This window comes from Mycteria americana, chromosome 11 (assembly GCF_035582795.1).
Source record: "Mycteria americana isolate JAX WOST 10 ecotype Jacksonville Zoo and Gardens chromosome 11, USCA_MyAme_1.0, whole genome shotgun sequence".
In the NCBI taxonomy this organism is placed as follows: Eukaryota; Metazoa; Chordata; class Aves; order Ciconiiformes; family Ciconiidae; genus Mycteria; species Mycteria americana.
Window position 1 is genome coordinate 3,737,583 of NC_134375.1, and position 19,769 is coordinate 3,757,351.

The 19,769-nt window shown below is 34.6% G+C and overlaps 1 protein-coding gene across 3 annotated transcripts in view; it reads right to left on the reverse strand.

Annotated features, from left to right (window-relative positions):
• PPARG (peroxisome proliferator activated receptor gamma) overlaps positions 1-19,769 on the reverse strand; it is a 63,137-nt gene that overhangs the window by 39,785 nt on the left and 3,583 nt on the right. Inside the window, exon 2 of one of the 3 annotated variants that reach the window (XM_075514122.1) lies at positions 18,478-18,573. The exons of the other annotated variants lie outside the window; for them this stretch is intronic. The gene's annotated coding sequence lies outside the window, so the exon portion shown is untranslated. The remainder of the gene's footprint in view (positions 1-18,477; positions 18,574-19,769) is intronic. 3 annotated transcript variants of the gene reach the window in all.

A 19,769-nucleotide genomic window follows, 5' to 3' on the forward strand; every position in this document is an offset into this window, starting at 1 on the left:
CAAGTACCGTAGAAATGCTATCTAGTAAAATTATACTGTGCTCACACATGATTCATTATATGAAAATTTGCAAATTCCTCTGTGACTTCATAAGCCTTTGCAAGATTATCAAAGATTTAAGCATGTAGTATGGCAAAATATACAAGAAGAGATGTGTAAGCACTGCAGCTATTTACAAGACAATCTTACGGTCCATTGTGTATTTGGTTTCATTAGGTCATTATCACTGTGTCTTTTAATGTATTTTAATACCCTAATCATGGACTCTATTCTTTAAAAATGGTGCTTAGTCAATAATTATCAACTAAGGTACCAATTTAGCAATAAGTTTTAGAATAGATGTACGCCATTATGGGATACAAATCTGAACACAAAGTTTGTATTTCTTTTTGAAATGTTAATAACTTCAGTAGTAAATGTTGTATATTATATACACAAGATCCAGTTAATTTTTTTCTTCTAAAGACATCTTAGGTGCAATAAATTTTATACTATCACTGAAGAATTTTAATAATATTAATACCTAAATAACCACATAGAGCTCTCTCAATCCACTTAGTAGCAGTAGAGAATTTATTGAGATCTTTTTATGGATGCATAATATTGTTGGTAAGAAGCCTGGGATTTTTTTCTTTCCTCAGACTCTGTCATGTCATTGCTTTTTAACGTTCACAAGACAGTAAACTTAAATATTGTTTCCAAGAGATGAGCTAATAAGGCATACCCGTAATAGGGTAAAATATACTAGTTAATATCCTAAATGCAGTTCCCTGCCATGGCAGAATACTGAATACTCCCACAGGAAGAGGAGGAGGAACAAATGCAACATGAGTTTAAACTCATTCCTTGAATTAAATCCCACTTTTAAAGTTTTTCCTGGCAGTCAAATACATTGCAAATTATCCAGAAAAATGCTTCTCTCATATCAGGATGAGCCGTTTTCATCACAAAGCTGTCATCTTCTAAAATACTAAAACCATAAAATGTATTTTAATATGGTAAGACTATATGTAGGGCCCATATAGTTTGATTGAGCACTATTTTTTATTTAGTATCACTTAAAATATTTTAACCTGTTGGACAATCGCTAAGCCCTAAAAGCTAAAAAGCACCCTGTTGCAAAACTCATTCATTAATGTAAACATGCTTAGTGCTATTTGTGCATTAAATACAGAAAATATCTCAGCATGACAGGGAACACACTTTCCTGTAGATAATTTTTCTTATATATAATTACATATAATTTCTGATATATGCCAAGTATAAGATAATACTCTCTGTATCTGTGTGTGTACAGCCACTAAACTCTGTGATGTCAAGCTAGTTCAAACACATCAAAGCCTGAGAAAGTAGATAAATGGTACCAAAGAGAGCTTAACATTTAGCATTCTCCTCTTCCAGATGCCTCCCAAATTAATCTAGCACAAAAATACAAAAATAACTGTGTGGAATACAGTTATTTACAGACTGTTATTGAAGCGTATTTTCATTAGCTGCTGAAACTCTTCTATCAGACATTTCTACACTTGGAAGGGTGCTACCAGTGATAGGCACACCACTTCCAAGTGCAATGCTGCCCAACGCAGAGCTGAAGGACCCTACTCTTTACTCCATCGTAATTGTTGCCATTACTCTGGCAAGATAAACACCAGGCGAAAGAAAACTGGCTACCCCACTTTGATTATATATAACAGCAGGCTTTGTACCAGCCTACAGTAAGAGTACTCAACTGAAATAATTTAATAATAAAGGCACATGAACTTTTGTACACCTATCGTCTGTTGCACAAATGTATCTCTTTCATCTTTTAAATTAGCAAAAAAAAATTAACCTTCTTAACCATATGAACTAAGAAGCATATAACCTGCTCAGCCACTTTTCAGCAATACGGCAATCTCTTGTCATCTGACTACTGTACTTTTGACCCTCCAATATATTCCCAGCTAAAATATGTTGACATGTTTTTGCATGTGATTCAATAATTATTGTTCTCAATAGTGCAGGATACTTATCACATATTTAGATCAATGTTCTTTGCATCTCATGTACTCCATCTTTCTAATATTAATTTTTCCAGATAGCTTTAAAACTATCCCATCAAGGTGACTTCAGGCTGCCTACACAAGGAGTGTAGAATCAGGTCATAAGTAGGGTAAGCTTGGTTTTGTAACTGAAATTGCAACATTGTGCAACACTGTGAGAAGTATTTAATGAACACCAGTAAATTAATTATGCTCTAAATTTAAGTTACCTTGAACAGTTCCATTTCTGAACCTTCCATTAGAGTACAGGACAAGAGCATCAAGAGAATCTTCCCTGTTCTTGTTTTTTCGGGGTCATAAAATCCAACATAATATAACATTGTATTTTATTCCAGAAGAAAAATAGGTGGAAACTTTCTGAAGGAAATTTAGCACTGAAAACTGACTGAAATCACTGAAAATTATAAGAGCTAGATATAAAATATTAATTTTAAAGCCTGCCTATGACTAAATAATAGCAATCTGAGAAAAAGAATACTGAAGTATCAACTATAAAAACTCAGCATTAAGTTAGCACCAACTTACCTCCTTTCATGTTATTGTATTTCTTACTTTTAACAGAAATTAGAGGAATTTTGTGAGGAATTTTCTATTTGATATACTTCAGAAAGACTTCTTGCAGGCTGGAACTTAAAACTATAGTAACTACTGAACAGAGGAAAAAAAAAAAAAAACCCACCCAAACAAACAGAGCCCAGCATCAGAGTTATTGTGATACAGATGACACTGAGAAGCCCTAGAACAGAACTGTATTATCTTGACTTCTAAACTAAATAAAATGGGTTAAAATTATAAGTTTATGGGCGAACAATTTCCCTAGCAAACTCTAAGTAGTCCTGGATGTCAGTCTATACATCGGACAAATCAAACTATTTTCAATTATGTCATTTCTGTTCCTACCATCTAATACTAATAAACAAAACTCCCTTTACCACTCAAAAAGAAAATATCACAATACATGCATTCAGATAATGGATTATTAGGGCAACATTATAGGATAATTCAAAAAAGGGCACATGCTCAGTTGTTATACAAGGTTACTTAAGCCTTCTGTCACCCATCCCTCAGTAGTTTTCTGAGAAAAGGCCCCCGTCATAAATTTTTCTGAGAATTTGGCACAGAATTTGATGGAGTTATTTAACTCTTTTCCAAATGTAGTTTTCAAGGGAAAAAAAGCAAGATACCTTTTCTCTTAAGGATACAAAGTAACTTATTAAAAATGTAATGGGTAAGTGCTGTTCGAACCTGAACGAAAAGATGAATACTCTCCCTGCAGCCCTTTGACAAGAAAAAGTAGACACAATATATGTGGGGAAAGAACACAATTTCATCTTTTATTTCATTTCAAAATCATTCATGCACTTCAAAAAGAACTTAAATATAACTTGGATAATGATACATTAATGCAAAATTCTACGAAGTCCTGACTTCGTTACTGATGCCTAAACTTACTGTATTTTCTAATAAGAGATCTAGCAAGGTTTGGATTCTGCAACGTGCATGAAAACTAAAAGGAAAAAATTTCTTTGATCTTATTTTCTGTTGGGTTATTCTTCCTCTATGTTATTAATATCCTAAGAATATGTCTGCTATGACTTGCCCCTACTTTTGTCAACCTTTCTGTTTTGAAGTAAAAGTTTTTCCAATTTGTCCGTTGAAATTGCCTTGCTTTCCCCGTGAAGGAATAAACATTTTAATCTGCCAAGGTATGGAAGATTATTTCACACAACTCACTTTTTCCTTCATGTGAACTGCGTGCCACTCCTGCATTTCATGTAAGTGCCATTCATCCAGAAAGCAGGCTGTATTTATATTAATGTTTAAGCAAACATATATGCCTGGCAATAAACAGCACTCATTTAGCAGTTCCAGGGCTTTTGCTACTGTTCTTTGCCTCTGCAATACTAACATTTTAAAAATTGTGTTTGATGTTATTCTTCAGTTATTAATATTGGTGATCCTTAACCCACAGTGTCCAGGCATAGCAAGTCTCACTCTTGTCACACACTTTGACACTCAAAGTCAGCAGAGTTTTGATCTGCACAGTGACTGTATAACTGTACAAATCATTCTATTAAAAGAAGACGGAAACTTGTGTTGCTATTTTTGACAAGAAATTTTCAAGAGTTAAAATGACATCATTTTAGGACACCAAACAGAAAGTAGAGTATCCACAGCTAAGAACAATTTACTGTTAGGAAAAAGTTATTAATGTATACTTTCAGAATTTTGTTAGTTTTAACAACTAATGCTAAACAAATGCTTTAACAACTAATGCTAAACAGTGATTTTTGTAAATGTCTTTGTTTTCAGCTATAAAGAAGCTACCAACACTTGACTAAATCAGTAAAGACTCTGATTGCACTTTGTATTTTGCACATAAACATTGTGGAGAGCATGAAGTGTCTGTTAGCTCTAGGCTAGAAAATCTCTGTGTGCCCCGGACACCTATGTTCATACGGATTTCAGATTCTATGAAGCTCTGTATGAGACTGACAATTGCCTATAGAGATCCCAGTTCATGTAAACTTGCCTGCTTTCTTTAAAAATATGAACTGCCATTCCATTTCTATCTTTGACAGCATGTGCTAGTTTCAATTGAGGAGAAAAGCGTATAATCAAGTTCTAACTCTGTGGCAGTAAGATTAATAATTATAGGGTTATGCAACATTAACAATAGTAGTACAAGCAAAGCAGCTATGTTAAATTTTAACAGCATTAAAAAGAGGGGAAGAAAGAGATTGAGAAAATTTCAGTTCCCTTCTCTGTCATGTGTTCTTGTCATCATCTTGTTTTTTCTATATTTAAAATACTTTAATAATTTCTTCTGCAAGTAATCTAAGAGGACAGCTAACTGCAAATCTTTCAGTTTCATGTCATGATAAATAGATGTATACACCACAATTCAAGACAAAAATGTCTTAAATACTTATATTTATAGCTAACTGCTTGCATATTTTTCTAGAACATTTATTGAGATGGGGTTAGTATACTAAAAAAAAAACATATTAATTAACTTTCTGGAAAATGTTATTTTGAGTAATTACATGCAACTGTATTTCTTTAATCTAAATATGCATGTCATTTTCACATACAAACCACAAATTATACACTGGAATTTTGCCCATATACTCTGGGATACTTGATAACTCGATTGGTTTACTTTTAAATCATCTATTCATCTTTAATTTGGACAGAATACCAATAGTTAACCTTGCAATAAATTATATTGTCATACCCCATTATTCTTTTAAGGAGATTAATTTTCTAGGCAAGCAAGTTTAGTGTGAGGAACTAAAAGTTATTACTGTGACTTTTTGTAACCCCTCAAGCAGGCTTGTGAACAACTAAGTATCATGTGGCTCTGATATATACTGAGGATAAGTTACTGTGACTTTTTACTGTTCTAATGTTTTTTAAATTGCTAAACAGAATTCAATAGTTTGCAAATTTCTATACGCTGAATTTGAAGCATGATCACAAGACAGATGGTCGATCTCTTCAAAGATTCAGTTGTATTTAAAAGGGATCATATTAAAATACTATTGAGATTATCACAAAAAATAAATTCTTAAGGGACATCTGGATTACATCCAGTGCAATGTACCGTAGTGTAGAGCTGAATATCAGGATAAGACACTTCTTGCATTCACGGTGCATGCAAAACTCCCACTGAAACTTTTTGAACCAGCTCTAATCCAAAAGATCAGAAGGGGTCTTCAATAGCAGACTGCTTCCCACACTCTATACTTCCTGTCCTTTGTGTAACAAGGTGTGAACATCTGTTTTAAACCTTATTACTATACTCTGTACAAAATAAGAAATGATTCTGCAGCAGCTTAGGTGACCCTTCGCCAACAGCAATGTACTTGGTTTAGAGGGATACAACAAGGATGAAAATAAGGACAAAGATAATCTAATTCCATTACACCCATCTAAACTGGGAGAGCTTGGGAATTTAGAACCTGGTTTTGATCTCTCACCTTCACTTTCTACTATCAATATCATCACAAAATGTGTTAAACACCAAACTATTTGCAAAGCAGAAACTGGTTTTCATTGTGTTAACAAGAAGACCGTATTCACCTCCTAGCTTTATGCAGGCACACCTTTCCAATGTAAAGGATGGGCTTGTAAAATGTGTGTGACATACTAGGTAAAACTCATACAATTAGACAATGGTCTCCCCTGTATTTTGAGAATTTCTGATCTGTTTCAGATGTAAACTGGTACCAGACTTGGTTCATTGTTTGGAACTATGGAATATTTTGTACAACTCTACGTAATTATTTTGTAAAAATATTTTGTACATTAAAAAATATTTTGTACAACTCACCGAGTCAGACAAGATAATTTGGGGTCAAATACTGGCTCCTTTAAAACTGACTGTAAAATTTCTATCAGCTTAGTTAATTTACCTTGTGCGGGACAACGACATGTTTTTGAACAGTAATTCTGCACCTCTTGGTCAATATCTGAACACAACGTATCGAAAATCTCTGCCAACACAAACATACATACCATACTAAGCAGGCTCTAAAAGTGAACCTCCTCCTTCCTCAGCCATTCTGAGGAAATCATTGGTCTATAATCCCAGGTTAGGGAAAAGAGTAGAAACTATTGATACTGACATCCCAGTAATACATAAACTGATCAATAAATAGCTTCCTCACAAGATTTACGTCTCAATGAAAGCAGAAAAAGTTGCCGATTCCGTTATGTTTGTCAGATACAAAGCCCCCCGGTTATCAATGGGCTATGTACTGTGAATCTCAGAGCTCAACTGGATCTTGTATCTTGCCAGTTGTATCTTTATTTTACTATTTGTTCTCGGATGTTAAAAACACTATTGGAAGCAGTCCAAAAATACATTGTTGGAAAATTGTTAATGCCCTAGTCATACAATGTCATTTTGAAGCTCCCTGGGAATTTAGATTTGCACAGCTTATTAGGATATGACCTTTCCCTTGATTTTTTATTTTAAGATCAAGTTAACATGAAATTTCCCCAGTGGGAGTTGCTGTGTTTCCTTCACAGATAAGGAAAAGAGCAATGGCAACTCCGTATAGAGACAACTTTCATACGTTTCTACAGTACGGACAACTTTGTGGTCTTGACAGACATCCAATGCATTCCTAGAGGTTGAGAGGAAAGTCATGCGGTACATTAACTAAAAAAACCCCAGGAACATAACAAAGGTATTTCCCTGAATCTTTCACCCATTTTTTTTTCAATGTCATTTGAGATTAAGCTTTGAGGAATTTTAAGGCCTATGGACTCCTTGCATTTAGAGGATCAGGGTAGCACTGGCTGTGAGATAATGGCTTGTTTCTGGAACACATTCATATTCCTTTGGGTGAGCAACGACTACCTCTACAGCATTCTTTTCTTCACGATACAGATCTTGTCTCACAAATTCACACACTTCAGCATTTCCATGCTTATTATATTAGCATACTTTTTCCTGGGATCTCGTGAAGCTGATCTAAAAGCAGGAGGCTGAAAAATCAGTTCTCAAAATGTTCTTATGTGGCAGGTATTCAAAACGGCCAGCAAGAACAATATCTCAAGTTCCTCAGTGGTCAGTGAGAGAGGTTCCTCTAGAGGTAGATTCAGAACAGCTCAAGTAGTCTCTTGCTCTAAATCATTCTGTAGAGGAGAGATCCCTCTCTTTGTGACATGGGCTGATTACCAACTACCAATAACACTGTTTAAATACTTACATATAGTAAACATTTTTTAATAGTTTAAGACAGGTATATTCAACATCTCTCAGCCCTATCTCCCTATGTCGATGCAGCCCATAGAGATAATTAGTTAAACAATTAGAAGCTGAATAATGCTGCTTATATTTGAAAATTTTCATATGGTCAAGATTGCAAAAACTAACAACTTTTAATAAGTTTTTGTTCAGGAGAGAATAATTTTCTCACTGAAAGTAAAATCGGTGGATCAATAAAAGAGATGGCTAAAAAGAATTAAATATTTCGCTTTTTGGATATTCAGGTTAAAAGCTTTACACATTAAACCTTTGCTATGCAAACAACATTTTTGCTCAACTACAGATACCACAAGAAGAAAAGAAACTGATGATGAAATAAAATAAATTACTTTTTTTAAAAACTTTTCGTATAAGTAGTCTGCTGACTTAGTACTTCGGGTAGGCATTGTGCATGTGATGTATTTATAAGATGCCACATTATAATATAAAGTAATGCAGTATATCATAAATTCATCACAATCATATTTGAATGTCATAGCAACAACACATCCAACAAAACAATACAAAGATTCAAACGATTCCTAAAACAACTTCAGCCAACTTTACAAGTTTCATTGGCCTGCAGTTCTTCTCATAGTAGTGATGCACATTGTCTGCTGTAATTCGGCCATGCAAACAAAATGTTGTCCTTTAAATTTTCCTGCGACAGCTGTTAACAGGGGGATGTCCCCATTAGTTAAATCTGCATTTCCAGAAACAGCCCTTCCTCTTTCAATGATTGACAAGAGATACAGGTTTACTACTCTAACAAGCAAGTAGCAGACAGCCTTTAAACCAATTTAGATTGTATGCAGGGGTAGGAGTTAATTTGCAATTGCTCCGAGGCTAACCTGTCTCTCTTGGGTAAGTACAAAGTCGTATCTACATCACCAGTGAAAGACCTCTATGAAACTTATGTATCTAACAAAGGAGTAAACAAATCCAAACTGGTATGACTTACTGCGTATTGCGGTAGAGTACACTGATGTCATATATACTTAACTTTTCTGCAAACAAATCTACCAAGATTCTAGAAAAACGCTAATAATATAGAATGAAAAAATTACTAGCTGAATACTACAAACTTCCAGGAAGAAATCTGTTGGCTAGCGTCATCTCTAATAGAAAAGTGTATCAGCAGACATGTTTGAAAAGTGATTCAACAGAAATTGTGTGTCTTTTTCTGCTCTGGTGACATAGACTCTCAATGCAGATGCATAGTGCAAGCACTAAAAGTTTATTTACAGAGGGCAGGACTGAACATTACATGTGAACATATTCAGACCATGATAAAGAGCTTTGTCTCCCATTAGTAATTTAAAGAATTGTGATTTGGTACTCCCAACACACCTATAATTGAATTCCTCAGTCATAAAATCACTGGTGCCAAACAAGTTCTGATATCTTTTATCAAGCCTCTTTTTTCTTGTCATTTGTTAACATATTTCGTATGGAGCTTTTCTTCTTTTTATAGATACATTTGCTTTAGTTATAAATTAACCCTGGAATTTACTCTCCCAGAGGCCACAAACTGCTTTTTTATTCTCTTGAAAAAGTTTCAAGCTATATGAATTTATGATTTGGAACAATTTTGAGTAACAGTTGGTAGTTCAAACACGGAGGAAAGGAAATTTCAGAAGATTGACAAAGTAATTAAGAATAAACTGGAAATGTTTAGATGCTTTTCTGTGCCTTCTGCTCTGGAAGCCATGATTAATTTACCAAAAGGGAACATATTTGCCTGTGGGATTTCTGGTGCTTCTGTTTCCTTGTAGTAATATTAACTAAGATACAGCCTCATTCTGAAAGGTCTTTCTAAGAAGTTCCATATTTCAGTGGCTCCTGAAGATGGCCAGCACATCCCAAAGGTATGCAGAATAAAATTTAGACTCAAGTGCAATTTGAACCATATTATAAAAACATTAATATTTGTTTAACAGATTGATTGACGTAATGACCATTAGAAGACTAATTTTTCATTTGATAAATGTAATCCTAAAGTAACAAGGCTTATAACATTTGTTGTTTCCATTTGTGTGTCTTTGTTGGCCTCTCTCTCTTCACCCCCAATAGCTTTGGAAAATACTGGCTTGTTTCAGCCGGAACTGACTACAACGTAGAGGAGTTTTAAGAAAATATGCCTAAGTAGTGGTTAGTGTCACCACTGAAAGAGCAACAGTTTGAGCGCACCCTGTAATAAATACTAGAAAATCCAAATGAAAAATTCCTAGAAGACATATCCATAGGAAACTAACTTAATTGGTTCTACTGTTCAAAGAGCAATTTGTATAAAGACAGAATAACACTTTTTAACAGCCAGGATAATACACACACTATTTCCTTCTGTGCTACCCTTACCTTCATTACAAATCATTAAAGTTTGAAAAATTTGGTTTGATATAAACACACCAGATATCCATTTATTATGGTTTAATTCCCATTTTAGCTAAGATTTTCCAAGGGGAAGCAATTTGAAAAAATACGCCTTCAAGATTCAGAAAACAGGAAATGATCTTGCAGAACTTTTCTTTTCTGGATTACTCTTCCTGATCCAGTTTAGATTGGCTGTGGTTGTGCTGCTGTGTACACCGCATGTAACAAGGTGGTGACTTAATCCAGTTTGGGGTGGGTTAAAAATGACACTGGTTTGTTTTTAAAATATTACTTTAAAAATTACTCTTTAATTAAGAACAACACAAAGGATTGAGGAGCCCTGGGGTATTTTTCCTGTAGAAATAACTTTCATGCAGTACTTTCCCCCATTTCTAGTTTCCCATATTTAGGACGATGCCCTTCTTGCAAAGGTAAACAGAACTTCCTTCTCTACATGCTGTTTCTGAGATTGCCAGTCAGTTATTTGAAGATAAAAAAATAAAATTTTCATCTTACATTGTGCTTTGCGTCTCTGATTTGTCCTATTTTTATTAGTTAGTGCCTCGTCCATTGAAAAATGTTATAACTTACTCCATATTTCTTCTTGAATGCTTCATCTCTTTAATTACATATAGTAGGTTCTTGCCATATCTTTGTTAAGTCTCACCAAGACATGGTATTTTCTGCTCCTTCAATTGAATCGATAGCGACATAGCTGAAGGGATTTTAACAGTAAAAATATTTATCAGCTTTTCCAATGGAAATGAGGTTTAAAATAGTGGCCACATTGTAAAATATTTTAGCTCTCAAATCTTCAAGTCTTAAAATACATGTTCATCTGTTTAGATTTTACAATTCTGTGCTACTTCATTAAAAAAAAATTTAAAAATCCATGGCTCATTTGTTGACACTAGTTGGGGAAAATCAGTCAGTCTGATTTGGCCCTAATATTCATCTGTAATCCCAGTCAAATCAACGAGGTGGTGAGCATAAGGGTCAGATTGCATTGACTACCCTGAAGGATCAGAACCATAAAGTTATGGACAAGTATAACCATCTACTCTCACACCTTGTGTACACATTTCATAACTTTGTTTGCACTGGGTACTTTCACTTGAGCCAAAAGGAATTTTCAGAGCAAACAAATTGTAATGTATTCTTTAAAGGTGAGTTACCATGTTAGTTATCTGTAGTTCTTGGAACAGACAGTAGGACAGTAAAAATGTCAAAATATTTTTCATCTTTGTCAGAGTAATGACTATGTCATATACAAGTATTTTACTAACATCTGCTCAGGACAGATGTATAAATAGAGAGAGAATTTTGCCGTCATGCAACACCAGCTCTGATAACAACTTGATCCTTCACCAGGGGTTAGAAAAAAATTTTAGGAGTATTTTTTAAGATTTTGGGCTTTATGTTATATGTCCTTTTATTTATTTATATGACAGCCAAATGGACAGACAACATAGACTAAAATGACTTATACAGATTTTTCTTTTCATAAAATGCCAACCACCTACAGCCTCTACTTTGCCAGATATACAACTTCCATTTCTTTCTTGTGTGCCATAAGCTTTCAAACTTACAAAGATCTCCAAGTTAATTTTTATAATTAATTTTTTAGAGCTAAAAATCTATGAATGGAACATGAAGCACAGCTAACCTTGGTCCACAGGCAGGAAGAAACTTAAAAGGAAATTATAACAAATCTGAGAGGCATTTAAACTAATTCAGTTTCAGCTACACTAATAAACTAAAGAGTACCAGGACTCTCACTCTGGCCATATTTGTTCCACTCACATTATCAAACTCTCTTAGTTGTCAAAACTGGGTGGCAATACCTAAATGGCCTGTTGCAAATGCTCCATGGCCCATGCTAACTCCCAAAGTACTTCTGGAAAGTGTTTGAATGGCTGTTAGTCGGCTGAGCTAAAACTGGACCAGGGACAATTCTAAGAATTTAACCATTTAACAATCCAGTTCCTGAGCCTGTGCCCAAGTTACAGCACTTTTTAATTTACTAGTATGGATCTAGCCTTTGAGTTAAGTTAAACTTGTCTGAGACTAGGGAATATAATTGCTTTGGGGTTTTGTTTTGTTTTCCCTCAAATTCACCGAGTTACTTAACTTCGTATCAGCTTTTTTTCCTAAATGTGGTCCCACTTTCTGCCTGCAAGCTGGCAATACGTGTAGTCGGTACTCTCAGCTTTCAGGAAGGGGAAGCATGTAACTCTGAAGATGTTCAGCATCAGTGTGAATGTGGATAAGACTCCAGAACTCTCATAAATCTCACTGAACATGCATTTCCTTTGTACACCGTTTTATTGAGCACCAACATAAAATGTACTGAACTATTTTTCCCAAATTCGCACTTATTTCAGTGAAATATTATATCTGTGCAAAAAGAAACTGCAGAGATGGAAAACTCTAAGATACAAGTTACATTCTTGATACTCAGACAGACAAAGCAAGTAAAATTATCAAATTCCTGTAACTGACATCTAACAGAGTCATTTACCTATCTATCTTTGTGTCACATGAAAACAGAAGAAATATTTTGCTGCTTCAAAAGTCCACAATATAAAAATGGCAATACTATAGCAAACTGGAAGCTGCTTACTATTTATCTCATCTCCTGCTCTGAGAATAGCTAACAACATACTGGATACAATAGGCACCTTCAAAATCACCCCTAACTTCTATGAGCTGAAATAATGCACATGCCCCATGGTTGTAGAAGAAAACTGACTATTCTTCAGATGGACTGTACAGCATCAAAGGGCATAAGGGAACCTGTTATAAATAATGGCTCATAGAAGATGAAGGGAGGAAAATCCTATGGGGTCTGTCAGTATCTCTTCCCAATGCAACACTCATCTCTGCAGTGGTTTTTCCAATTTTTTTTCTCCAATTTAATTTCAGAAATTCTTATTCAGAAGATGCTTTCTTTGAGGAGCTATACAACAGTTTATATGACATACTGGAATCAGGAAACAGTGCTATTTAGAATTTAGCCTACATTGCCTTTATTTAATTTCCATATTCATAGCTAAATGAGCACTCTATCACTCTTACCATTTTGAACTCCAAAGAATTCCTTTCTCCCACAGAGTAACTGCCAGGTATAATTACTGCATTCATTAGCCCTTCCTGGAGTAATTGTCAGGAAAGTGGCAACCATACCTGCATCAGTTTCTTCTTCCTCCTTGCTTTTTTTCTGCTTTCCTTCCAGGACAATTGGAGTTTCTCCCTACTTTGTCTCTCCCCCTTACACTGGATCTCTCACCTTATTCACCTCAACCCTTTTTCTCCCTTTATTCTTCCCTTCAAAATGCAGATTTGGGGAGGAAAGGAAGAGATGGTCCTACTGTCTCTCACTGTTTTCATGTCTACCAATTTGTTGTGGTTTTGTTTGTTCATTCTGACATTATAAGGAGTTTCATAGTACAATTATTTCATCAGTGACAACAAAAGAGTTACCCTCCTGTCTAAGGGTCAGGCTTCAGCAGAAATTTCAAATTGCCACATGCTGTCTAACATTGTGCTGTGCCTTCCTGTTAGTGGATGGGGGAGGAGACAGGAATCTCTTGCACAGCCTGCGTCAGAGAATGTAGTCACACTACAGTATATCAAATTTAGTGTATGTACAAGTTATTGTTATTCTAAACTTACCTCAGACTTCAGCAATATTCACTGCCTGTTCTCCTGTCCTTAGTGACAGGAAAGCTGTCACTTGTTGTTAGCATATCAGACAGTTCCTGTTCTCAAAGGAGTAATAAATAAGGCTAGATTTAAAAAACAGAACAAACTTGGGCAGAAAAAGAACAATGAGTAGGAATGCCAAAATACAGTGAAAGACCACGTTATGGCATTGTCAGCATATCTTAAACCAAGAAAAGCTGAAAAATCTCATAAGAGACCAGAGAGAAGAATTCAAAATCAAGAAGGTTCCAACAATAAACTTTAAACTTTGAGAAAGAAATTCAAACATCTGTATTTTTAAAGAATTTCCCTGCTTTTTAATATCTTCTTTGGCAAACATAAAAAGGGCTAAATAAATAAAGAAAAACAACAGAGTCTTAGCCAATCTTCCCACTGCCTTCCTTCGAAATTTCCTTTAATTAATTAATTAATTAATTTCCTTTCCTGATACTCATTATGGACAGCTTTTTCACTTTTTCCCAACTCTCTTCTCTGCTGGGCCTCCAAAGTCCCACGTTGGCCTTAGATCCCTGTCTTAATCCCACACTGCAACTAATCTAATCATGCTGAACACCAGTAGCTTCTATTAAGATTGAAGATATTCTAGCTATTTCACAATATTTTAAAGCCAGAGCCTATCTTCAAGTTGCACATTACTCCACCTATTCTGCACAAATTTTGTTTTATGGATATTTTCATTTATAAAGAAGCAGAAAACTGTTGATAATATTTTTATCTTTTGAAACCAGAATTGATAGAGAAAGCGGTTTTCTTTTGATCTCTCACCTACTCAAAATTGGCACCCTGGTGACCCGAAAAAGAATGGAAAGAAATGCACATGACTTTCATGTCCTCAGTATTACATCATGAAGGATGAAACAGCATATTATGTACAACTCAGAGGGCCACTGTAATGTATGTAACTCTTTTCTTGCATAAAAAAATGCCTTTTTTAACAAAACTGTGACTCATTAAAAATTTGACAGATACCATATCCAATGCATAGAACAATGAAAACAATGATAGACAGTAAGACACAGGCTCATTTCATAATGGGATCAGTTACTGTGAACTATGACATTAGCATGATAAGTGGTTTTAATTTATATAAATTAAAACATGAAGGTATGTTTGTGGGAAAACCATATTTTTAATATTCTATTTTTGGATTAAGATTTTCATTGCCAAAAATTTTCAGGAAGACATGTCTACAAGAAAATATCTTTGTTGGAGGAAAAACGGGTTCTTGATACTGAAGGGTTTTCCAGTACTTCTTCAAGCACTGTCAAGAATTCCTGCCTACGCCAACTGTGCTGTAATAACTATTTCTTAATGAATTAATAATCCTGGTCTAAGAAAATAATTCCTCAAATGTCATTACCTATGTCAGAAAGTAACTTGCATAACCTGATGTTTTATCCTATCTAGCCTGAGTAAAACCTAAACCAGTGTGATGATTTCAAGTGTATATTTTATACAAGGTATTGGGGTGTTGGATTACTGTAAAAACCCCCAAACTAAACAAGATATTGTGAACATAATAAATATCGGCCGCACCCAATTTAACTGGGTAAAGTTAGCCAGCCTGATCACGAGGCAGACCCAAAGAACAAGTCTTTGGGCAGTGCCCAAAGGAAACTGTGTAAGGAACCCTCTTGGGTCGCTTATTCATCATGCCATAATGTTCTTCTCTGCATCACAAAAACAATTAACCAGTTCAAGACAATTCAAGGCAAGCTCACATCATAGCTAATACTCCAAGAAGCTTGCAAAACAGAACCAAGATCAATTGGCAAGCTAATCATGGAAAGCAAGCGTGGAATTTGCTTGCAATAGCATTTCTTAAGTGTGAACATCCAAATAATTAAAAAAAAAATTTAAAAAAAAGCAAAAAAAGCAAGCTAGGAACTACTAATTAAGCTTCCATAGGATTTTTGGAAATTATTTTGCATTGCCTTGGTAATGAAAAATACTTCACAACCATTGTTAGAAACCTGAACCTTCCAAAGTAATTATTCAATATTTGCTTATTTCCTATTTTAAATTCAAGACCTGTCATAATAAACTTCTGTAATACTAATTTTGAAACTTATTCTGTAGTTAATTGTAACAACTCATACTTAGCTGAGAACTTTACTAAATAACCTATTCTAGGCCAGTTTAGCAATTCTGGCAATAGCTCTAGTGTAAATGTAAAAAAAAAAATAATCCAGGAAAATAAACCTTTTTAATGGTGCTTATTTCATTCAGAGAACTGATTTAATGCGAAATCCTTTTGTTCTAAATAAAGCTTAAAGTTTCATCTTGTTTATCATCTCAAACCATCTTCAGCAACAGCTGGAAATTCTGAAAGTGAAAGCATATTTTCAGAACTTTTGTTTCCACACTCTTTAATCATGTTCTAGGCAAAACTCAAAAAATCTACACCTTTATACAAGTGTCTTGCAATATGCAGTCATTTATCAAACTCTTTTTGTGTTGACAATTACTATGGGATATTTAAAATAAATAAAACACTATCCTGCTTTTCTTAATATTTCTAATCATTTAAAAAATCAAATATGCTGACATTCCTTGATGTACAAATAAGGCATCTCAGATATGCAGTTTAAGTGCAAATGATGGCATCCAGAAGTGATGATAGAGAAGAAATACAGTAAAAACCTCACAGAACTTTAGTGACTCAACGAAGTAAATCCATCCACTATCAGTGGTTAACTTTAGCAGAACCGGAGGAATAGCTACATCACTAGGTCAGTGCAAGAACTTTGTTTCAGACATACTACAAGCTAGAAAGCAAATAGCAGGTAAAATAATTTTTCATCATCCTGGAGGGAATGAGAACCTCAGCCTGTGGCCTCTTCAGAATTTCTCATGATTCAATTAAATATGGTCTGAATAAGGTTAGAGAATACAGATAAAATTCTGTGTAAATAAAGCAACCTTTTGCCCTCACATACTTCTATACTTGCTTATCTATAGATTTCTCTGGGTGTAACTGAAAATAAAATTTGGCTTTATATTTTTTTACATTCTTAGGTAGGATTAAAAATCAGTTTAGCAATATACCACATTATAACATGCTCCTACTAAGCTTAAAAACTGAGATTCAGCATAAAATTTTGTAGCTGAAATACCACTGTAGGGAACAGTGAACAGTAACTCCAAGTAAAACATATTCAAGATGAAAGGATAAACTCTTCAGTTTTATTTACTGTAGACATAAAAAGTCAGTACCTAAACCTATCATGAGGAAATATGTACATTATGAAAGGCAGTAAATAGAAGTGGCTGCATTTTTCCACAAGCCCCCATATTAGATAGCACCACAAAGCACCAGGTCTAGGTAGTAAAACCTGTTTTTCTGACCACCCCTACTAGAAGATCTTGGTGTGAGTGTTAAAGCCTGTAATTAACATTTTTCTTTTCATAGTTCCTTTTTTTGGCGTAACAGAGTGACTCTTTTGGTAGTCTAACGTATGTTTCAAACCACCATGGTTGAGAACTTATTTCACAGCAATATTAAAATATTCCCCTAGCATAAATATTGAAAATGTACATAATTCTATTTGTATATAGATAGCGACCTAAGTTCAAAGCCTCTCAAACTTCAAAATTGCTGCTACACAACCATGAATAGTTACAGCAGTTACACAACATCTCTGTTCAATAAATCTAAACAAACACACAAGTACTGTGGACTTATAATGCAATATTATAACATAAAATCCTATTTTATGCAATGCAGCGTAATCACATATTGTGTAAAAAGTTTAAGACAAGATCATAATTCTGGCCAGGGCTACTTTGTGCAAATACGAAATTCTCTGAAAAGTAATTTGCTTAAACTCAGCAGAAAAACACAAGACGCAATAAGAAAACTTCCATCACTCTCACTTATTCTATGTGCCTATTCCATGACAGCTAAAAGTGTATGAAAATAACATATTTAGAATTGTATACATACATACAGGTAAGTTAGAGGAATTGTAGCTGGAGGTCTCCTATAAAAAAGTATACAATTCTGGCAAAGGGGAATCTAAACTATGTCACAATCAGATTTGTGACAAAGAGGAAAGACATGAGTCCCCATGGAGCTCATGAAATTCCAACAACCCGTAAAACGGCACAAAATATAATATTTTCCTCCCATAATAGCTGTTATAAGACCAAAACTAGAACTCATGTCTAATTTGAAGGTTTAGAATAAACTAATACCAACTACAATGTCTGTATCAAAATATTAGTATTTCATTTACAGTTAAAATATATTAAGTAATTGATCGTATAAATTCCAGAACAAAAGGCAGATGAATATACTACTCCTGTTACACTGGCACTTCTTAAATAATTTAAAGAAAAATATGTAGGACTTTTGCTATAATATATATTCACGGTTATCTAAATTCAGGCATTTAGTTCACTGAGCAAACAGCAATTCATTTAGAGTTGGACCCTATATTTTCAGTATACTAAACCCACAGACTGGCTTCAATAGTAATTGCATGGAAGCAAGCCCTACATAGGACAAAATTTCTAACACTGCACGTAGATTGCAAACCTGACCCTAACTGAAACAGCAGAACCACCACTGACCTGGATGAAGCTGGGATTTTTTTTCTAGACTCTGTGCATCTTCCAATAAACCAACACCATCTTTTTTTGCTACCGTGGAATGTTCTGTATATTTATCTGTTGGGATATTATCCAATATTTATTATAGTGTGTTATCAGATGTTATATATAGCCTTTCAACATTACTGAGATAAGTAGGAAGTAATTTTATAACATAGGGTTAATACATTACCTACAGACACGTATCCCCTACAAGTATGTACGTAACCATACATATATGTTCATCTTAGCAGTCATCAAGCATACTGGTGCCTGAACATACATACACTAAGCTACGTAAGCTTTGTGTTTTTTAAATTGCTAATTATCAACCAGCAGAGTAGACTTTGGGATTCATAGACTTGAATTCATAGACTTTGTCCTGAATGTGCAGACTGCATGGCATGAAGGTGATCTGCTTAGTCATGAGGGAAGGGGGTGGCTTATGCAAGTCCACAAAGCATCATCTGCTAGTCGATTCCAGAAATTCACAACTTGGCTTTTGAGGTAGTTACTTATCTTACCCTTTCTAAGCAGGATATTTTTTCTATTTGCAGTGAAATCTGGTGAAACTGCAAAGTAAAACCAGCTGTATTTAGAGAATAGGGTGCCGCTTAGAAGTTGAGGGGTGTTTTTGCTGTAAATTTGGGGATTTGTTATCACACATATACCTAACTTCTTTGTATTTGTCATGATGCAGATTAGAATCTATTACCGTTGTAAGAATCTATTACTGTTGTAAGCATAAATCAACACACGGAGAATTTAAATTAAATTTTTTGCATCAATCTCACTACTACATTGTGTCTCCGTCGTAAAATTTGTAACTATTTTTATTCCTATGTCATAGATCATATAGTATTAAGGATAGGGACAATCTTTTCATTTGAGTGAGTAACAAGATGGTCCCAATCTTGACTAGGCTGCTAGGTACTAGTGCAACACAGGTAATTAAAAATATCTATATAGTTCATGTATCATGAATTTTAACTGGAGAATGATGTAATTGTTTAGTTCAATTCTATAGAGTGGTTTAGGAGAGGACAAACAGGCCAAATAATATAATGGAAGGTGTGGGTGGAGTGGGAGAAAAATGTGAACCTCATCAAATTGACTTAAGTTCTGCGAAAGCTTTCAGATATGAAGACTGCAGACTAGGCCTTGCTTTGTTTTTTTTTTCTAAATTAAAAGAATAAAAGTCTACAAAAGGTTTAGTTGTATATATGCCTTGTGGTGTGAGAAGAGCTGACATCTGTAGCAACAGGCAAAAGAGA